This window comes from Gorilla gorilla, chromosome 1, assembly GCF_029281585.2.
Source record: "Gorilla gorilla gorilla isolate KB3781 chromosome 1, NHGRI_mGorGor1-v2.1_pri, whole genome shotgun sequence".
NCBI lineage: Eukaryota > Metazoa > Chordata > Mammalia > Primates > Hominidae > Gorilla > Gorilla gorilla.
The window spans coordinates 111,073,201-111,092,785 of record NC_073224.2 but is presented as its reverse complement, the minus strand read 5'-3'; positions in this window follow the sequence as shown (position 1 = coordinate 111,092,785).

Genomic DNA, 19,585 nt, shown 5'->3' with positions numbered 1-19,585 from the left:
TGAGAATGATTCTCTCTAGTTTTTATAGGAAGATATTTGCCTTTCTACCGTTGGCCCCAAAGCGCTTGAAATCTCCACTTGCAAATTCCACAAAAAGAGGGTTTCAAATCTGTTCTGTCTAAAGGAAAGTTCAACTCTGTGAGTTGAACACACACAACCCAAAGAAGCTACTGAGAAATCTTCTGTCTAGCATTAGATGAAGAAATCCCGTTTCCAACGAAATCCTCAAATAGGTCCAAATATCCACTTGCAGACTTTACAAACAGAGTGTTTCCAAACTGCTCCATGAAAAGAAAGGTTAAACTCTGTGAATGGATCGCAGTGAACACAAAGTGGTTTTTGAGAATGATTCTCTCTAGTTTTTATACGAAGATATTTCCTTTTCTACCGTTGGCACCAAAGCGCTTGAAATCTCCACTTGCAAATTCCACAAAAAGAGGGTTTCAAATATGCTCTCTCTAAAGGAAGGTTCAACTCTGTGAGTTGAACACACAAAACCCAAAGAAGTTACTGAGAATTCTTCTGTCTAGCATTAGATGAAGAAATCCCGTTTCCAACGAAATCCTCAAAGAGGTCCTAATATCCACTTGCAGACTTTACAAACAGAGTGTTTCCAAACTGCTCTATGAAAAGAAAGGTTAAACTCTGTGAGTGGAACGCACACAACACAAAGTGGTTTCTGAGAATGATTCTCTCTAGTTTTTATACGAAGATATTTCCTTTTCTACCGTTGGCCCAAAAGTGCTTGAAATCTCCACTTGAAAATTCCACAAAAAGAGGGTTTCATATCTGCTCTGTCTAAAGGAAGGTTCACCACTGTGAGTTGAACACACGCAACCCAAAGAAGTTACTGAGAATTCTTCTATCTAGCATTAGATGAGGAAATCCCGTTTCCAACGAAATCCTCAAAGACGTCCAATTATCCACTTGCAGACTTTACAAACAGAGTGGTTCCAAACTGCTCTATGAAAAGAAACGTTAAACTCTGTAAGTGGAATGCACACGTGACAAAGCGGTTTCTGAGAATGATTCTCTCTAGTTTTTATACGAAGATATTTCCTTTTCTACAGTTGGCCCCAAAGCGCTTGAAATCTCCACTTGCAAATTCCACAAAAAGAGGGTTTCAAATCTGCTCTGTCTAAAGGATGGTTCAACTCTGTGAGTTGAACACACGCAACCCAAAGAAGTTACTGAGAATTCTTCTAACTAGAATTAGATGAGGAAATCCCGTTTCCATGGAAATCCTCAAAGAGGTCCAAATATGCACTTGCAGACTTTACAAACAGAGTGTTTCCAAACTGCTCTATGAAAAGAAAGGTTAAACTCTGTCAGAGGAATTCGAACATGACAAAGCATTTTCTGAGAATGATTCTCTCTGGTTTTTCTACGAAGATATTTCCTTTTCTACCGTTGGAACCAAAGTGCTTGAAATCTCCACCTGAAAATTCCACAAAAAGAGGGTTTCAAATCTGCTCTGTCTAAAGGAAGGTTCTACTCTGTGAGCTGAACACACACAAACCAAAAACTTTCTGAGAATTCTTCTGTCTAGCATTAGATGAAGAAATCCCGTTTCCAACGAAATCCTCAAATAGGACAAAATATCCACTTGCAGACTTTACAAACAGAGTGTTTCCAAACTGCTCCATGAAAAGAAAGGTTAAACTCTGTGAATGGATCGCAGTCAACACAAAGTGGTTTCTGAGAATGATTCTCTCTAGTTTTTATACGAAGATATTTCCTTTTCTACTGTTGGCCCGAAAGCGCTTGAAATCTCCACTTGCAAATTCCACAAAAAGAGGGTTTCATATCTGCTCTCTCTAAAGGAAGGTCCAACTCTGTGAGTTGAACACACGCAACCCAAAGAAGTTACTGAGAATTATTCTAACTAGAATTAGATGAAGAAATCCCGTTTCCAACGAAATCCTCAAAGAGGTCCAAATATCCACTTGCAGACTGTACAAACAGAGTGTCTCCAAACTGCTCTATGAAAAGAAAGGTTAAACTCTGTGAGTGGAACGCACACAACACAAAGTGGTTTCTGAGAATGATTCTCTCTAGTTTTTATACAAAGATATTTCCTTTTCTACCGTTGGCCCCAAAGCGCTTGAAATGTCCACTTGCAAATTCCACAAAAAGAGGGTTTCATATCTGCTCTGTCTAAAGGAAGGTTCAAATCTGTGAGTTGAACACACACAACCCAAAGAAGTTACTGAGAATTCTTCTGTCTAGAATTAGATGAGGAAATCCCTTTTCCAACAAAATCCTCAAAGAACTCTAAATATCCACTTGCAGACTTAACACACAGAGTGTTTCCAAACTGCTCTATGAAAAGAAAGGTGAAACTCTGTGAGTGGAACGCACACAACACAAAGTGGTTTCTGAGAATGATTCTCTCTAGTTTTTATACGAAGATATTTCGTTTTCTACCGTTGGCCCTAAAGCGCTTGATATCTCCACTTGCAAATTCCACAAAAAGAGGGTTTCATATCTGCTCTGTCTAAAGGAAGGTTCAAATCCGTGAGTTGAACACACACAACCCAAAGAAGTTACTGAGAATTCTTCTAACTAGCATTAGATGAAGAAATCCCGTTTCCAACGAAATCCTCAAAGAGGTCCAAATATCCACTTGCAGACTTTACAAACAGAGTGTTTCGAAACTGCTCTATGAAAACAAAGGTGAAACTCTGTGAGTGGAATGCACACAACACAAACTGGTTTCTGAGAATGATTCTCTCTAGTTCTTATACAAAGATATTTCCTTTTCTACCGTTGGCACAAAAGCGCCTGAAATCAACATTTGCAAATTCCACAAAAAGAGGGTTTCAAATCTGCTCTGTCTAAAGGAAGGTTCAACTCCGTGAGTTGAACACACGCAACCCAAAGAAGTTACTGAGAATTCTTCTAACTAGCATTAGCTGAAGAAATCCCGTTTCCAACGACATCCTCAAAGAGGTCCAAATATCCACTTGCAGACTTTACAAACAGAGTGTTTCCAAACTGCTCTATGAAAAGAAAGGTTAAACTCTGTGAGTGGAACGCACACAACACAAAGTGGTTTCTGAGAATGATTCTCTCTAGTTTTTATACGAAGATATCTCCATTTCAACCGTTGGCCCCAAAGCGCTTGAAATCTCCACTTGCAAGTTCCACAAAAGGAGGGTTTCAAATCTGCTCTGTCTAAAGGAAGGTTCAACTCTGTGAGTTCAACACACACAACCCAAAGAACTTACTGAGAATTCTTCTATCTAGAATTAGATGAGGAAATCCCGTTTCGAACGAAATCCTCAAAGAGGTCCAAATATCCACTTGCAGACTTTACAAACAGAGTGTTTCCAAACTGCTCTATGAAAAGAAAGGTTAAACCCTGTGAGTGGAACGCACACATGACAAAGCGGTTTCTGAGAATGATTCTCTCTAGTTTTTATACGAAGATATTTCCTTTTCTACCGTTGGCCCCAAAGCGCTTGAAATCTCCAATTGCAAATTCCACAAAAAGAGGGTTTCAAATCTGCTCTGTCTAAAGAAATGTTCAACTCGGTGAGTTGAACACACTCAAAACAAAGCAGTTACTGAGAATTCTTCTATATAGAATCAGAAGAGGAATTCCCGTTTCCAACGAAATCCTCAATGAGGTCCAAATATCCACTTGCAGACTTTACAAACAGAGTGTTTCCAAACTGCTCTATGTAAAGAAAGGTTAAACTGTGTGAGTGGAACGCACACAACACAAAGTGGTTTCTGAGAATGATTCTCTCCAGTTTTTATACGAAGATATTTCCCTTTCTACCGTTGGCCCCAAAGCGCATGAAATCACCACTTGCAAACTCCACAAAATGAGTGTTTCAAATGTGCTCTGTCTAAAGGAAGGTTCACCACTGTGAGTTGAACACACGCAACCCAAAGAAGTTACTGAGAATTCTTCTATGTAGCATTAGATGAGGAAATCCCGTTTCCAACGAAATCCTCAAAGAGGTCCAAATATCCACTTGCAGACTTTACAAACAGAGTGTTTCCAAACTGCTCTATGAAAAGAAAGGTTAAACTCTGTAAGTGGAATGCACACATGACAAAGCGGTTTCTGAGAATGATTCTCTCTAGTTTTTATACGAAGATATTTCCTTTTCTACCGTTGGCCCCAAAGTGCTTGAAATCTCCACTTGCAAATTCCACAAAAAGAGGGTTTCAAATCTGCACTGTCTAAAGGAAAGTTCAACTCTGTGAGTTGAACACACACAACCCAAAGAAGTTTCTGAGAATTCTTCTATATAGCATTAGATGAGGAAATCCCATTTCCAACGAAATCCTCAAAGAGGTCCAAATATCCACTTGCAGACTTTCCAAACAGAGTGTTTCCAAACTGCTCTATGAAAAGAAAGGTTAAACTCTGTCAGTGGAACGCACACAACACAAAGTGATTTCTGAGAATGATTCTCTCTAGTTTTTATACGAAGATATTTCCTTTTCTACCGTTGGCCCAAAAGTGCTTGAAATCTCCACTTGCAAATTCTACAAAAAGTGGGTTTCATATCTGATCTGTCTAAGGGAAGGTTCAACTCTGTGAGTTGAACACACACAACCCAAAGAAGTTACTGAGAATTCTTCTGTCTAGCATTAGATGAAGAAATCCCGTTTCCAACGAAATCCTCAAATAGGTCCAAATATCCACTTGCAGACTTTACAAACAGAGTGTTTCGAAACTGCTCTATGAAAAGAAAGGTTAAAACTCTGTGAGTGGAACGCACACAACACAAAGTGGTTTCTGAGAATGACTGTCTCTAGTTTTTATACGAAGATATTTCCTTTTCTACCGTTGGCCGCAAAGCGCTTGAAATCTCCAATTGCAAATTCCACAAAAAGAGGGTTTCAAATCTGCTCTGTCTAAAGGTAGGTTCAAATCTGTGAGTTGAACACACGCAACCCAAAGAAGTTACTGAGAATTCTTCTGTCTAGAATTAGATGAGGAAATCCCGTTTCCAACGAAATCCTCAAAGAGGTCTAGATATCCACTTGCAGACTTTACAAACAGAGTGTTTCCAAACTGCTCTATGAAAAGAAAGGTTAAACTCCGTGAGTGGAACGCACACAACACAAAATGGTTTCTGAGAATGATTCTCTCTAGTTTTTATACGAAGATATTTCCTTTTCTACCGTTGGCACAAAAGCCCTTGAAATCTCCACTTGCAAATTCCACAAAAAGAGGGTTTCATATCTGCAATGTCTAATGGAAGGTTCAACTCTGTGAGTTGAACACACAAAACCCAAAGAAGTTACTGAGAATTCTTCTAACTAGAATTAGATGAGGAAATCCCGTTTCCAACGAAATCCTCTAAGAAGTCCAAATATCCACTTGCAGACTTTACAAACAGAGTGTTTCCAAACTGCTCTATGAAAAGAAAGGTGAAACTCTGTGAGTGGAACGCTCACAACACAAAGTGGTTTCTGAGAATGATTCTCTCTGGTTCTTATACGAAGATATTTCCTTTTCTACCGTTGGCCCCAAAACGCTTGAAATCTCCACATTCAAATTCCACAAAAAGAGGGTTTCAAATCTACTCTGTCTAAAGGAAGGTTCAAATCTGTGAGTTGAACACACGCAACCCAAAGAAGTTACTGAGAATTCTTCTGTCTAGAATTAGATGAGGAAATCCCGTTTCCAACGAAATCCTCAAATTGGTCTAAATATCCACTTGCAGACATTACAAACAGAGTGTTTCCAAACTGCTCTATGAAAAGAAAGGTGAAACTCTGTGAGTGGAACGCACACAACACAAAGTGGTTTCTGAGAATGATTCTCTCTAGTTTTTATACGAAGATATTCCCTTTTCTACCGTTGGCACAAAAGCGCTTGTAATCTCCACTTGCAAATTCCACAAAAAGAGGGTTTCATATCTGCTCTGTCTAAAGGAAGGTTCAACTCTGTGAGTTGAACACACGAAACCCAAAGAAGTTACTGAGAATTCTTCTAACTTGAATTAGATGAGGAAATCCTGTTTCCAACGAAATCCTCAAAGAGGTCAAAATATCCACTTGCAGACTTTACAAACAGAGTGTTTCCAAACTGCTCTATGAAAAGAAAGGTGAAACTCTGTGAGTGGAATGCTCACAACACAAAGTGGTTTCTGAGAATGATTCTCTCTAGTTCTTATACGAAGATATTTCCTTTTCTACCGTTCGCCCCAAAACGCGTGAAATCTCCACTTTCAAATTCCACAAAAAGAGGGTTTCAAATCTGCTCTGTCTAAAGGAAGGTTCAACTCTGTGAGTTGAACACACAAAACCCAAAGAAGTTACTGAGAATTCTTCTGTCTAGCATTAGAGGAAGAAATCCCGTTTCCAACGAAATCCTCAAAGAGGTCCAAATATCCACTTGCAGACTTTACAAACAGAGTGTTTCCAAACTGCTCTATGAAAGGAAAGGTGAAACTCTGTGAGTGGAACGCACACAACACAAAGTGGTTTCAGAGTGATTCTCTGTAGTTTTTATACGAAGATATTTCCTTTTCTACCGTTGGCACAAAAGCGCATGAAATCTCCACTTGCAAATTCCACAAAAAGAGGGTTTCAAATCTGCTCTGTCTAAAGGAAGGTTCAAATCCGTGAGTTGAACACACGCAACCCAAAGAAGTTACTGAGAATTCTTCTGTCTAGAATTAGATGAGGAAATCCCGTTTCCAACGAAATCCTAAAAGAGGTCTAAATATCCACTTGCAGACTTTACAAACAGAGTGTTTCCAAACTGCTCTATGAAAAGAAAGGTTAAACTCTGTGAGTGCAACGCACACAACACAAAGTGGTTTCTGAGGATGATTCTCTCTAGGTCTTATACGAAGATATTTCCTTTTCTACCTTTGGCCCCAAAGCGCTTGAAATCTCCACTTGCAAATTCCACAAAATGAGTGTTTCAAATCTGCTCTGTCTAAAGGAAGGTTCAACTCTGTGAGTTGAACACACGCAACCCAAAGCTGTTACTGGGAATTCTTCTATATAGAATTAGATGAGGAAATCCCGTTTACAACGAAATCTTCCAAGAGGTCTAAATATCCACTTGCAGACTTTACAAACAGAGTGTTTCCAAACTGCTCTATGAAAAGAAAGGTGAAACTCTGTGAGTGGAACGCACACAACACAAAGTGGTTTCTGAGGATGATTCTCTCTAGTTTTTATACGAAGATATTTCCTTTTCTACCGTAGGCCCCAAAGCGCTTGAAATCTCCACTTGCAAATTCCACAAAAAGAGGGTTTCAAATCTGCTCTGTCTAAAGGAAGGCTCAACTCTGTGGGTTGAACACACGCAACACAAAGCAGTTACTGGGAATTCTTCTATATAGAATTAGATGAGGAAATCTCATTTCCAACGAAATCCTCAAAGAGGTCCAAATATCCACCTGCAGACGTTACAGAGTGTCTCCAAACTGCTCTATGAAAAGAAAGGTTAACCTCTGTGAGTGGAACACACACAACACAAAGTGGTTTCTGAGAATGATTCTCTCTAGTTTTTATAGGAAGATATTTGCCTTTCTACCGTTGGCCACAAAGCGCTTGAAATCTCCACTTGCAAATTCCACAAAAAGAGGGTTTCAAATCTGCTCTGTCTAAAGGAAAGTTCAACTCTGTGAGTTGAACACACACAACCCAAAGAAGTTACTGAGAAATCTTCTGTCTAGCATTAGATGAAGAAATCCCGTTTCCAACGAAATCCTCAAATAGGTCCAAATATCCACTTGCAGACTTTACAAACAGAGTGTTTCCAAACTGCTCCATGAAAAGAAAGGTTAAACTCTGTGAATGGATCGCAGTGAACACAAAGTGGTTTTTGAGAATGATTCTCTCTAGTTTTTATACGAAGATATTTCCTTTTCTACCGTTGGCACCAAAGCGCTTGAAATCTCCACTTGCAAATTCCACAAAAAGAGGGTTTCAAATATGCTCTCTCTAAAGGAAGGTTCAACTCTGTGAGTTGAACACACACAACCCAAAGAAGTTACTGAGAATTCTTCTGTCTAGCATTAGATGAAGAAATCCCGTTTCCAACGAAATCCTCAAAGAGGTCCTAATATCCACTTGCAGACTTTACAAACAGAGTGTTTCCAAACTGCTCTATGAAAAGAAAGGTTAAACTCTGTGAGTGGAACGCACACAACACAAAGTGGTTTCTGAGAATGATTCTCTCTAGTTTTTATACGAAGATATTTCCTTTTCTACCGTTGGCCCAAAAGTGCTTGAAATCTCCACTTGCAAATTCCACAAAAAGAGGGTTTCATATCTGCTCTGTCTAAAGGAAGGTTCACCACTGTGAGTTGAACACACACAACCCAAAGAAGTTACTGAGAATTCTTCTATCTAGCATTAGATGAGGAAATCCCGTTTCCAACGAAATCCTCAAAGACGTCCAAATATCCACTTGCAGACTTTACAAACAGAGTGTTTCCAAACTGCTCTATGAAAAGAAAGGTTAAACTCTGTAAGTGGAATGCACACGTGACAAAGCGGTTTCTGAGAATGATTCTCTCTAGTTTTTATACGAAGATATTTCCTTTTCTACAGTTGGCCCCAAAGCGCTTGAAATCTCCACTTGCAAATTCCACAAAAAGAGGGTTTCAAATCTGCTCTGTCTAAAGGATGGTTCAACTCTGTGAGTTGAACACACGCAACCCAAAGAAGTTACTGAGAATTCTTCTAACTAGAATTAGATGAGGAAATCCCGTTTCCATGGAAATCCTCAAAGAGGTCCAAATATGCACTTGCAGACTTTACAAACAGAGTGTTTCCAAACTGCTCTATGAAAAGAAAGGTTAAACTCTGTGAGAGGAATTCGCACATGACAAAGCATTTTCTGAGAATGATTCTATCTGGTTTTTATACGAAGATATTTCCTTTTCTACCGTTAGAACCAAAGTGCTTGAAATCTCCACCTGAAAATTCCAGAAAAAGAGGGTTTCAAATCTGCTCTGTCTAAAGGAAGGTTCTACTCTGTGAGCTGAACACACACAAACCAAAGAACTTTCTGAGAATTCTTCTGTCTAGCATTAGATGAAGAAATACCGTTTCCAACGAAATCCTCAAATAGGACAAAATATCCACTTGCAGACTTTACAAACAGAGTGTTTCCAAACTGCTCCATGAAAAGAAAGGTTAAACTCTGTGAATGGATCGCAGTCAACACAAAGTAGTTTCTGAGAACGATTCTCTCTAGTTTTTATACGAAGATATTTCCTTTTCTACTGTTGGCCCGAAAGTGCTTGAAATCTCCACTTGCAAATTCCACAAAAAGAGGGTTTCATATCTGCTCTGTCTAAAGGATGGTCCAACTCTGTGAGTTGAACACACGCAACCCAAAGAAGTAACTGAGAATTATTCTAACTAGAATTAGATGAAGAAATCCCGTTTCCAACGAAATCCTCAAAGAGGTCCAAATATCCACTTGCAGACTGTACAAACAGTGTGTTTCCAAACTGCTCTATGAAAAGAAAGGTTAAACTCTGTGAGTGGAACGCACACAACACAAAGTGGTTTCTGAGAATGATTCTCTCTAGTTTTTATACAAAGATATTTCCTTTTCTACCGTTGGCCCCAAAGCGCTTGAAATCTCCACTTGCAAATTCCACAAAAAGAGGGTTTCATATCTGCTCTGTCTAAAGGAAGGTTCAAATCTGTGAGTTGAACACACACAACCCAAAGAAGTTACTGAGAATTCTTCTGTCTAGAATTAGATGAGGAAATCCCTTTTCCAACAAAATCCTCAAAGAACTCTAAATATCCACTTGCAGACTTTACACACAGAGTGTTTCCAAACTGCTCTATGAAAAGAAAGGTGAAACTCTGTGAGTGGAACGCACACAACACAAAGTGGTTTCTGAGAATGATTCTCTCTAGTTTTTATACGAAGGTATTTCCTTTTCTACCATTGGCACAAAAGCACTTGAAATCTCCAATTGCAAATTCCACAAAATGAGTGTTTCAAATCTGCTCTGTCTAAAGGAAGGTTCAACTCTGTGAGCTGAACACACGCAACCCAAAGAAGTTACTGAGAATTCTTCTAACTAGAATTAGATGAGGAAATCCCGTTTCCAACGAAATCGTCTAAGAGGTCCAAATATCCACTTGCAGACTTTACAAACAGAGTGTTTCCAAACTGCTCTATGAAAAGAAAGGTGAAACTCTGTGAGTGGAACGCTCACAACACAAAGTGGTTTCTGAGAATGATTCTCTCTGGTTCTTATACGAAGATATTTCCTTTTCTACCGTTGGCCCCAAAGCGCTTGAAATCTCCACTTTCAAATTCCACAAAAAGAGGGTTTCAAATCTGCTCTGTCTAAAGGAAGGTTCAATTCTGTGAGTTGAACACACAAAACACAAAGAAGTTGCTGAGAATTCTTCTGTCTAGCATTAGAGGAAGAAATCCCGTATCCAACGAAATCCTCAAAGAGGTCCAAATATCCACTTGCAGACTTTACAAACAGAGTGTTTCCAAACTGCTCTATGAAAAGAAAGGTGAAACTCTGTGAGTGGAACGCACAAAACACAAAGTGGTTTCTGAGAATGATTCTCTCTAGTTTTTATACGAACATATTTCCTTTTCTACCGTTGGCACAAAAGCGCCTGAAATCTCCACTTGCAAATTCCACAAAAAGAGGGTTTCAAATCTGCTCTGTCTAAAGGAAGGTTCAACTCTGTGAGTTGAACACACGCAACCCAAAGAAGTTACTGAGAATTCTTCTAACTAGAATTAGCTGAAGAAATCCCGTTTCCAACGACATCCTCAAAGAGGTCCAAATATCCACTTGCAGACTTTACAAACAGAGTGTTTCCAAACTGCTCTATGAAAAGAAAGGTTAAACTCTGTGAGTGGAACGCACACAACACAAAGTGGTTTCTGACAATGATTCTCTCTAGTTTTTATACGAAGATATTTCCATTTCTACCGTTGGCCCCAAAGCGCTTGAAATCTCCACTTGCAAGTTCCACAAAAGGAGGGTTTAAAATCTACTCTGTCTAAAGGAAGGTTCAACTCTGTGAGTTCCACACACGCAACCCAAAGAACTTACTGAGAATTCTTCTATCTAGAATTAGATGAGGAAATCCCGTTTCGAACGATATACTCAAAGAGGTCAAAATATCCACTTGCAGACTTTACAAACAGAGTGTTTCCAAACTGCTCTATGAAAAGAAAGGTTAAACTCTGTGAGTGGAACGCACACATGACAAAGCGGTTTCTGAGAATGATTCTCTCTAGTTTTTATACGAAGATATTTCCTTTTCTACCGTTGGCCCCAAAGCGCTTGAAATCTCCACTTGCAAATTCCACAAAAAGAGGGTTTCAAATCTGCTCTGTCTAAAGGAAGGTTCAATTCTGTGAGTTGAACATACACAACCCAAAGAAGTTACTGAGAATTCTTCTGTCTAGCATTACATGAAGAAATCCCGTTTCCAACGAAATCCTCAAAGATGTCCAAATATCCACTTGCAGACTTTAAAAACAGAGTGTTTCCAAACTGCTCCACGAAAAGAAAGGTTAAACTCTGTGAATGGATCGCAGTCAACACAAAGTGGTTTCTGAGAATGATTCTCTCTAGTTTTTATACGAAGATATTTCCTTTTCTACCATTGACCGCAAAGCGCTTGAAATCTCCACTTGCAAATTCCACAAAAAGAGGGTTTCAAATCTGCTCTGCCTAAAGAAAGGTTCAACTCGGTGAGTTGAACACACTCAAAACAAAGCAGTTACTGAGAATTCTTCTATATAGAATCAGATGAGGAATTCCCGTTTCCAACGAAATCCTCAATGAGGTCCAAATATCCACTTGCAGACTTTACAAACAGAGTGTTTCCAAACTGCTCTATGTAAAGAAAGGTTAAACTGTGTGAGTGGAACGCACACAACACAAAGTGGTTTCTGAGAATGATTCTCTCCAGTTTTTATACGAAGATATTTCCCTTTCTACCGTTGGCCCCAAAGCGCATGAAATCTCCACTTGCAAATTCCACAAAATGAGTGTTTCAAATCTGCTCTGTCTAAAGGAAGGTTCACCACTGTGAGATGAACACACGCAACCCAAAGAAGTTACTGAGAATTCTTCTATGTAGCATTAGATGAGGAAATCCCGTTTCCAACGAAATCCTCAAAGAGGTCCAAATATCCACTTGCAGACTTTACAAACAGAGTGTTTCCAAACTGCTCTATGAAAAGAAAGGTTAAACTCTGTAAGTGGAATGCACACATGACAAAGCGGTTTCTGAGAATGATTCTCTCTAGTTTTTATACGAAGATATTTCCTTTTCTACCGTTGGCCCCAAAGTGCTTGAAATCTCCACTTGCAAATTCCACAAAAAGAGGGTTTCAAATCTGCTCTGTCTAAAGGAAAGTTCAACTCTGTGAGTTGAACACACACAACCCAAAGAAGTTTCTGAGAATTCTTCTATATAGCATTAGATGAGGAAATCCCATTTCCAACGAAATCCTCAAAGAGGTCCAAATACCCACTTGCAGACTTTACAAACAGAGTGTTTCCAAACTGCTCTATGAAAAGAAAGGTTAAACTCGGTGAGTGGAACGCACACAACACAAAGTGATTTCTGAGAATGATTCTCTCTAGTTTTTATACGAAGATATTTCCTTTTCAACCGTTGGCACAAAAGTGCTTGAAATCTCCACTTGCAAATTCTACAAAAAGTGGGTTTCATATCTGATCTGTCTAAGGGAAGGTTCAACTCTGTGAGTTGAACACACACAACCCAAAGAAGTTACTGAGAATTCTTCTGTCTAGCATTAGATGAAGAAATCCCGTTTCCAACGAAATCCTCAAATAGGTCCAAATATCTACTTGCAGACTTTACAAACAGAGTGTTTCCAAACTGCTCCACGAAAAGAAAGGTTAAACTCTGTGAATGGATCGCAGTCAACACAAAGTGGTTTCTGAGAATGATTCTCTCTAGTTTTTATACGAAGATATTTCCTTTTCTACCATTGACCGCAAAGCGCTTGAAATCTCCACTTGCAAATTCCACAAAAAGAGGGTTTCATATCTGCTCTATCTAAAGAAAGGTTCAACACGGTGAGTAGAACACACTCAAAACAAAGCAGTTACTGAGAATTCTTCTATATAGAATCAGATGAGGAATTCCCGTTTCCAACGAAATCCTCAATGAGGTCCAAATATCCACTTGCAGACTTTACAAACAGAGTGTTTCCAAACTGCTCTATGTAAAGAAAGGTTAAACTGTGTGAGTGGAACGCACACAACACAAAGTGGTTTCTGAGAATGATTCTCTCCAGTTTTTATACGAAGATATTTCCCTTTCTACCGTTGGCCCCAAAGCGCATGAAATCTCCACTTGCAAATTCCACAAAATGAGTGTTTCAAATCTGCTCTGTCTAAAGGAAGGTTCACCACTGTGAGTTGAACACACGCAACCCAAAGAAGTTACTGAGAATTCTTCTATGTAGCATTAGATGAGGAAATCCCGTTTCCAACGAAATCCTCAAAGAGGTCCAAATATCCACTTGCAGACTTTACAAACAGAGTGTTTCCAAACTGCTCTATGAAAAGAAAGGTTAAACTCTGTCAGTGGAATGCACACATGACAAAGCGGTTTCTGAGAATGATTCTCTCTAGTTTTTATACGAAGATATTTCCTTTTCTACCGTTGGCCCCAAAGTGCTTGAAATCTCCAATTGCAAATTCCACAAAAAGAGGGTTTCAAATCTGCTCTGTCTAAAGGAAAGTTCAACTCTGTGAGTTGAACACACACAACCCAAAGAAGTTTCTGAGAATTCTTCTATATAGCATTAGATGAGGAAATCCCGTTTCCAACGAAATCCTCAAAGAGGTCCAAATATCCACTTGCAGACTTTACAAACAGAGTGTTTCCAAACTGCTCTATGAAAAGAAAGGTTAAACTCTGTGAGTGGAACGCACACAACACAAAGTGATTTCTGAGAATGATTCTCTCTAGTTTTTATACGAAGATATTTCCTTTTCTACCGTTGGACCAAAAGTGCTTGAAATCTCCACTTGCAAATTCCACAAAAAGAGGGTTTCATATCTGCACTGTCTAATGGAAGGTTCAACTCTGTGAGTTGAACACACGCAACCCAAAGAAGTTACTGAGAATTCTTCTAACTAGAATTAGATGAGGAAATCCCGTTTCCAACGAAATCCTCTAAGAGGTCCAAATATCCACTTGCAGACTTTACAAACAGAGTGTTTCCAAACTGCTCTATGAAAAGAAAGGTTAAACTCTGTGAGTGGAATGCACACATGACAAAGCGTTTTCTGAGAATGATTCTCTCTGGTTTTTATACGAAGATATTTCCTTTTCTACCGTTGGAAACAAAGTGCTTGAAATCTCCACTTGAAAATTCCACAAAAAGAGGGTTTCAAATCTGCTCTGTCTAAAGGAAGGTTCTACTCTGTGAGCTGAACACACACAAACCAAAGAACTTTCTGAGAATTCTTCTATCTAGCATTAGATGAAGAAATCCCATTTCCAACGAAATCCTCAAAGAGGTCCAAATATCAACTTGCAGACTTTACAAACAGCGTGTTTCCCAACTGCTCTATGAAAAGAAAGGTTAAAGTCTGTGAGTGGAACGCACACATGACAAAGCCGTTTCTGAGAATGATTCTCTCTAGTTTTTATACGAAGTTATTTCCTTTTCTACCGTTGGCCCCAAAGCGCATGAAATCTCCACTTTCAAATTCCACAAAAAGAGGGTTTCAAATCTGCTCTGTCTAAAGGAAGGTTCAATTCTGTGAGTTGAACATACACAACCGAAAGAAGTTACTGACAATTCTTCTGTCTAGCATTACATGAACAAATCCCGTTTCCAACGAAATCCTCAAAGAGGTCTAAATATCCACTTGCAGACTTTACAAACAGAGTGTTTCCAAACTGCTCTATGAAAAGAAAGGTTAAACTCTGTGAGTGGAACGCACACAACACAAAGTGGTTTCTGAGAATGATTCTCTCCAGTTCTTATACGAAGATATTTCCTATTCTGCCTTTGGCCCCAAAGCGCTTGAAATCTCCACTTGCAAATTCCACAAAAAGAGGGTTTCAAATCTGCTCTGTCTAAAGGAAGGTTCCACTCTGTGAGTTGAGCACTCGCAACCCAAAGCAGTTACTGGGAATTCTTCTACATAGAATTAGATGAGGAAATCCCCTTTCCAACGAAATCCTCAAAGAGGTCCAAATATCCACTTGCAGACTTTACAAACAGAGTGTTTCCAAACTGCTCTATGAAAAGAAAGGTGAAACTCTGTGAGTTGAACACACACAACACAAAGCGGTTTCTGAGAATGATTCTCTTTAGTTTTTATACGAAGATATTTCCTTTTCTACCGTTGGCCCCAATGCGCTTGAAATCTCCACTTGCAAATTCCACAAAAAGAGGGTTTCAAATCTGCTCTGTCTAAAGGAAGGTTCAACTCTGTGAGTTGAACACACACAACCCAAAGAAGTTACTGAGAATTCTTCTGTCTAGCATTAGATGAAGAAATCCCGTTTCCAAAGAAATCTTCAAAGAGGTCCAAATATCCACTTGCAGAGTTTACAAACAGAGTGTTTCCAAATTGCTCTCTGAAAAGAAAGGTGAAACTCTGTGAATGGAATGCACACAACACAAAGTGGTTTCTGAGAATGATTCTCTCTAGTTCTTATACAAAGATATTTCCTTTTCTACCGTTGGCCCGAAAGGGCTTGAAATCTCCACTTTCAAATTCCACAAAAAGAGGGTTTCAAATCTGCTCTGTCTAAAGGAGGGTTCAACTCTGTGAGTTGAACACACACAACCCAAAAAGTTACTGAGAATTCTTCTGTCTAGCATTAGATGAAGAAATCCCGTTTCCAACGAAATCCTCAAATAGGTCCAAATATCCACTTGCAGACTTTACAAACAGTATTTCCAAACTCCTCCACGAAAAGAAAGGTTAAACTCTGTGAATGGATCGCAGTCAACACAAAGTGGTTTTTGAGAATGATTCTCTCTAGATTTTATACAAAGATATTTCCTTTTCTACCGTTGGCACCAAAGCGCTTGAAATCTCCACTTGCAAATTCCACAAAAAGAGGGATTCAAATCTGCTCTGTCTAAAGGAAGGTTCAACTCTGTGAGTTGAACACACAAAACCCAAAGCAGTTACTGAGAATTCTTCTGTCTAGCATTAGATGAAGAAATCCCGTTTCCAACGAAATCCTCAAAGAGGTCCAAATATCCACTTGCAGACTTTACAAACAGAGTGTTTCGAAACTGCTCTATGAAAAGAAAGGTTAAACTCTGTGAGTGGAACGCACACAACACAAAGTGGTTTCTGAGAATGATTCTCTCTAGTTTTTATACAAAGATATTTCCTTTTCTACAGTTGGCCCCAAAGCGCTTGAAATCTCCACTTGCAAATTCCACAAAAAGAGGGTTTCAAATCTGCTCTGTCTAAAGGAAGGTTCAACTCTGTGAATTGAACACACGCAACCCAAAGAAGTTACTGAGTATTCTTCTGTCTAGAATTAGATGAGGAAATCGCGTTTCCAAAGAAATCCTCAAAGAGGTCTAGATATCCACTTGCAGACTTTACAAACAGAGTGTTTCCAAACTGCTCTATGAAAAGAAAGGTTAAACTCTGTGAGTGGAACGCACACAACACAAAGTGGTTTCTGAGAATGATTCTCTCTAGTTTTTATACGAAGATATTTCCTTTTCTTCCGCTGGCACAAAAGCGCTTGAAATCTCCACTTGCAAATTCCACAAAAAGAGGGTTTCAAATCTGCTCTGTCTAAAGGAAGGTTCAATTCTGTGAGTTGAACATACACAACCGAAAGAAGTTACTGAGAATTCTTCTGTCTAGCATTACATGAAGAAATCCCGTTTCCAACGAAATCCTCAAAGATGTCAAAATATCCACTTGCAGACTTTACAAACAGAGTGTTTCCAAACTGCTCTATGAAAAGAAAGGTTAAACTCTGTGAGTGGAACGCACACAACACAAAGTGGTTTCTGACAATGATTCTCTCTAGTTTTTATACGAAGAGATTTCTTTTTCTACCATTGACCGCAAAGCGCTTGAAATCTCCACTTGCAAATTCCACAAAAAGAGGGTTTCAAATCTGCTCTGTCTAAAGAAAGGTTCAACTCGGTGAGTTGAACACACTCAAAACAAAGCAGTTACTGAGAATTCTTCTATATAGAATCAGATGAGGAATTCCCGTTTCCAACGAAATCCTCAATGAGGTCCAAATATCCCCTTGCAGACTTTACAAACAGAGTGTTTCCAAACTGCTCTATGTAAAGAAAGGTTAAACTGTGTGAGTGGAACGCACACAACACAAAGTGGTTTCTGAGAATGATTCTCTCCAGTTTTTATACGAAGATATTTCCCTTTCTACCGTTGGCCCCAGAGCGCATGAAATCTCCACTTGCAAATTCCACAAAATGAGTGTTTCAAATCTGCTCTGCCTAAAGGAAGGTGCAACTCTGTGAGTGGAACTCACACAACCCAAAGAAGTTACTGAGAATTCTTCTGTCTAGCATTAGATGAGGAAATCCCGTTTCCAACGAAATCCTCAAAGAGGTCCAAATATCCACTTGCAGACTTTACAAACAGAGTGTTTCCAAACTGCTCTATGAAAAGAAAGGTGAAACTCTGTGAGTGGAACGCTCACAACACAAAGTGGTTTCTGAGAATGATTCTCTCTTGTTCTTATATGAAGATATTTCCTTTTCTACCGTTGGCCCCAAAACGCTTGAAATCTCCGCTTTCAAATTCCACAAAAAGAGGGTTTCAAATCTCCTCTGTCTAAAGGAAGGTTCAACTCTGTGAGTTGAACACACAAAACCCAAAGAAGTTACTGAGAATTCTTCTGTCTAGCATTAGAGGAAGAAATCCCGTTTCCAACGAAATCCTCAAAGAGGTCCAAATATCCACTTGCAGACTTTACAAACAGAGTGTTTCCAAACTGCTCTATGAAAAGAAAGGTTAAACACTGTGAGTGGAACGCACACAACACAAAGTGGTTTCTGAGAATGATTCTCTCTAGTTTTTATACGAAGATATTTCCATTTCTTCCGTTGGCCCCAAAGCGCTTGAAATCTCCACTTGCAAGTTCCACAAAAAGAGGGTTTCAAATCTGCTCTGTCTAAAGGAAGGTTCAACTCTGTGAGTTCTACACACGCAACCCAAAGAACTTACTGAGAATTCTTGTATCTAGAATTAGATGAGGAAATCCCGTTTCGAACGAAATCCTCAAAGAGGTCCAAATATCCACTTGCAGACTTTACAAACAGAGTGTTTCCAAACTGCTCTATGAAAAGAAAGGTTAAACTCTGTGAGTGGAACGCACACATGAGAAAGAGGTTTCTGAGAATGATTCTCTCTAGTTTTTATACGAAGATATTTCCTTTACTACCGTTGGCCCCAAAGCGCTTGAAATCTCCAATTGCAAATTCCACAAAAAGAGGGTTTCAAATCTGCTCTGTCTAAAGGAAGGTTCAATTCTGTGAGTTGAACATACACAACCCATTGAAGTTACTGAGAATTCTTCTGTCTAGCATTACATGAAGAAATCCCGTTTCCAACGAAATCCTCAAAGATGTCCAAATATCCACTTGCAGACGTTACAAACAGAGTGTTTCCAAACTGCTCTATGAAAGGAAAGGTTAAAGTCTGTGAGTGGAACGCACACAACACAAAGTGGTTTCTGAGAATGATTCTCTCTAGTTTTTATACGAAGATATTTCCTTTTCTACCTTTGACCCCAAAGCACTTGAAATCTCCACTTGCAAATTCCACAAAAAGAGGGTTTCAAATCTGCTCTGTCTAAAGGAAAGTTCAACTCTGTGAGTTGAACACACACAACCCAAAGAAGTTTCTGAGAATTCTTCTATCTAGCATTAGATGAGGAAATCCCATTTCCAACGAAATCCTCGAAGAGGTCCAAATATCCACTTGCAGACTTTAGAAACAGAGTGTTTCCAAACTGCTCTATGAAAAGAAAGGTTAAACTCTGTGAGTGGAATGCACACATGACAAAGCAGTTTGTGAGAATGATTCTCTCTAGTTTTTACGAAGATATTTCCTTTTCTACAGTTGGCCCCAAAGCGCTTGAAATCTCCACTTGCAAATTCCACAAAAACAGGGTTTCAAATCTGCTCTGTCTAAAGGATGGTTCAACTCTGTGAGTTGAACACACAGAACCCAAAGAAGTTACTGAGAATTCTTCTATCTATAATTAGATGAGGAAATCCCGTTTCCATGGAAATCCCGTTTCCATGGAAATCCTCAAAGAGGTCCAAATATCCACTTGCAGGCTTTACAAACAGAGTGTTTCCAAACTGCTCTTTGAAAAGAAAGGTTAAACTCTGTGAGTGGAATGCACACATGACAAAGCGTTTTCTGAGAATGATTCTCTCTGGTTTTTATACGAAGATATTTCCTTTTCTACCGTTGGAACCAAAGTGCTTGAAATCTCCACTTGAAAATTCCACAAAAAGAGGGTTTCAAATCTGCTCTGTCTAAAGGAAGGATCTACTCTGTGAGCTGAACACACACAAACCAAAGAACTTTCTGAGAATTCTTCTATCTAGCATTAGATG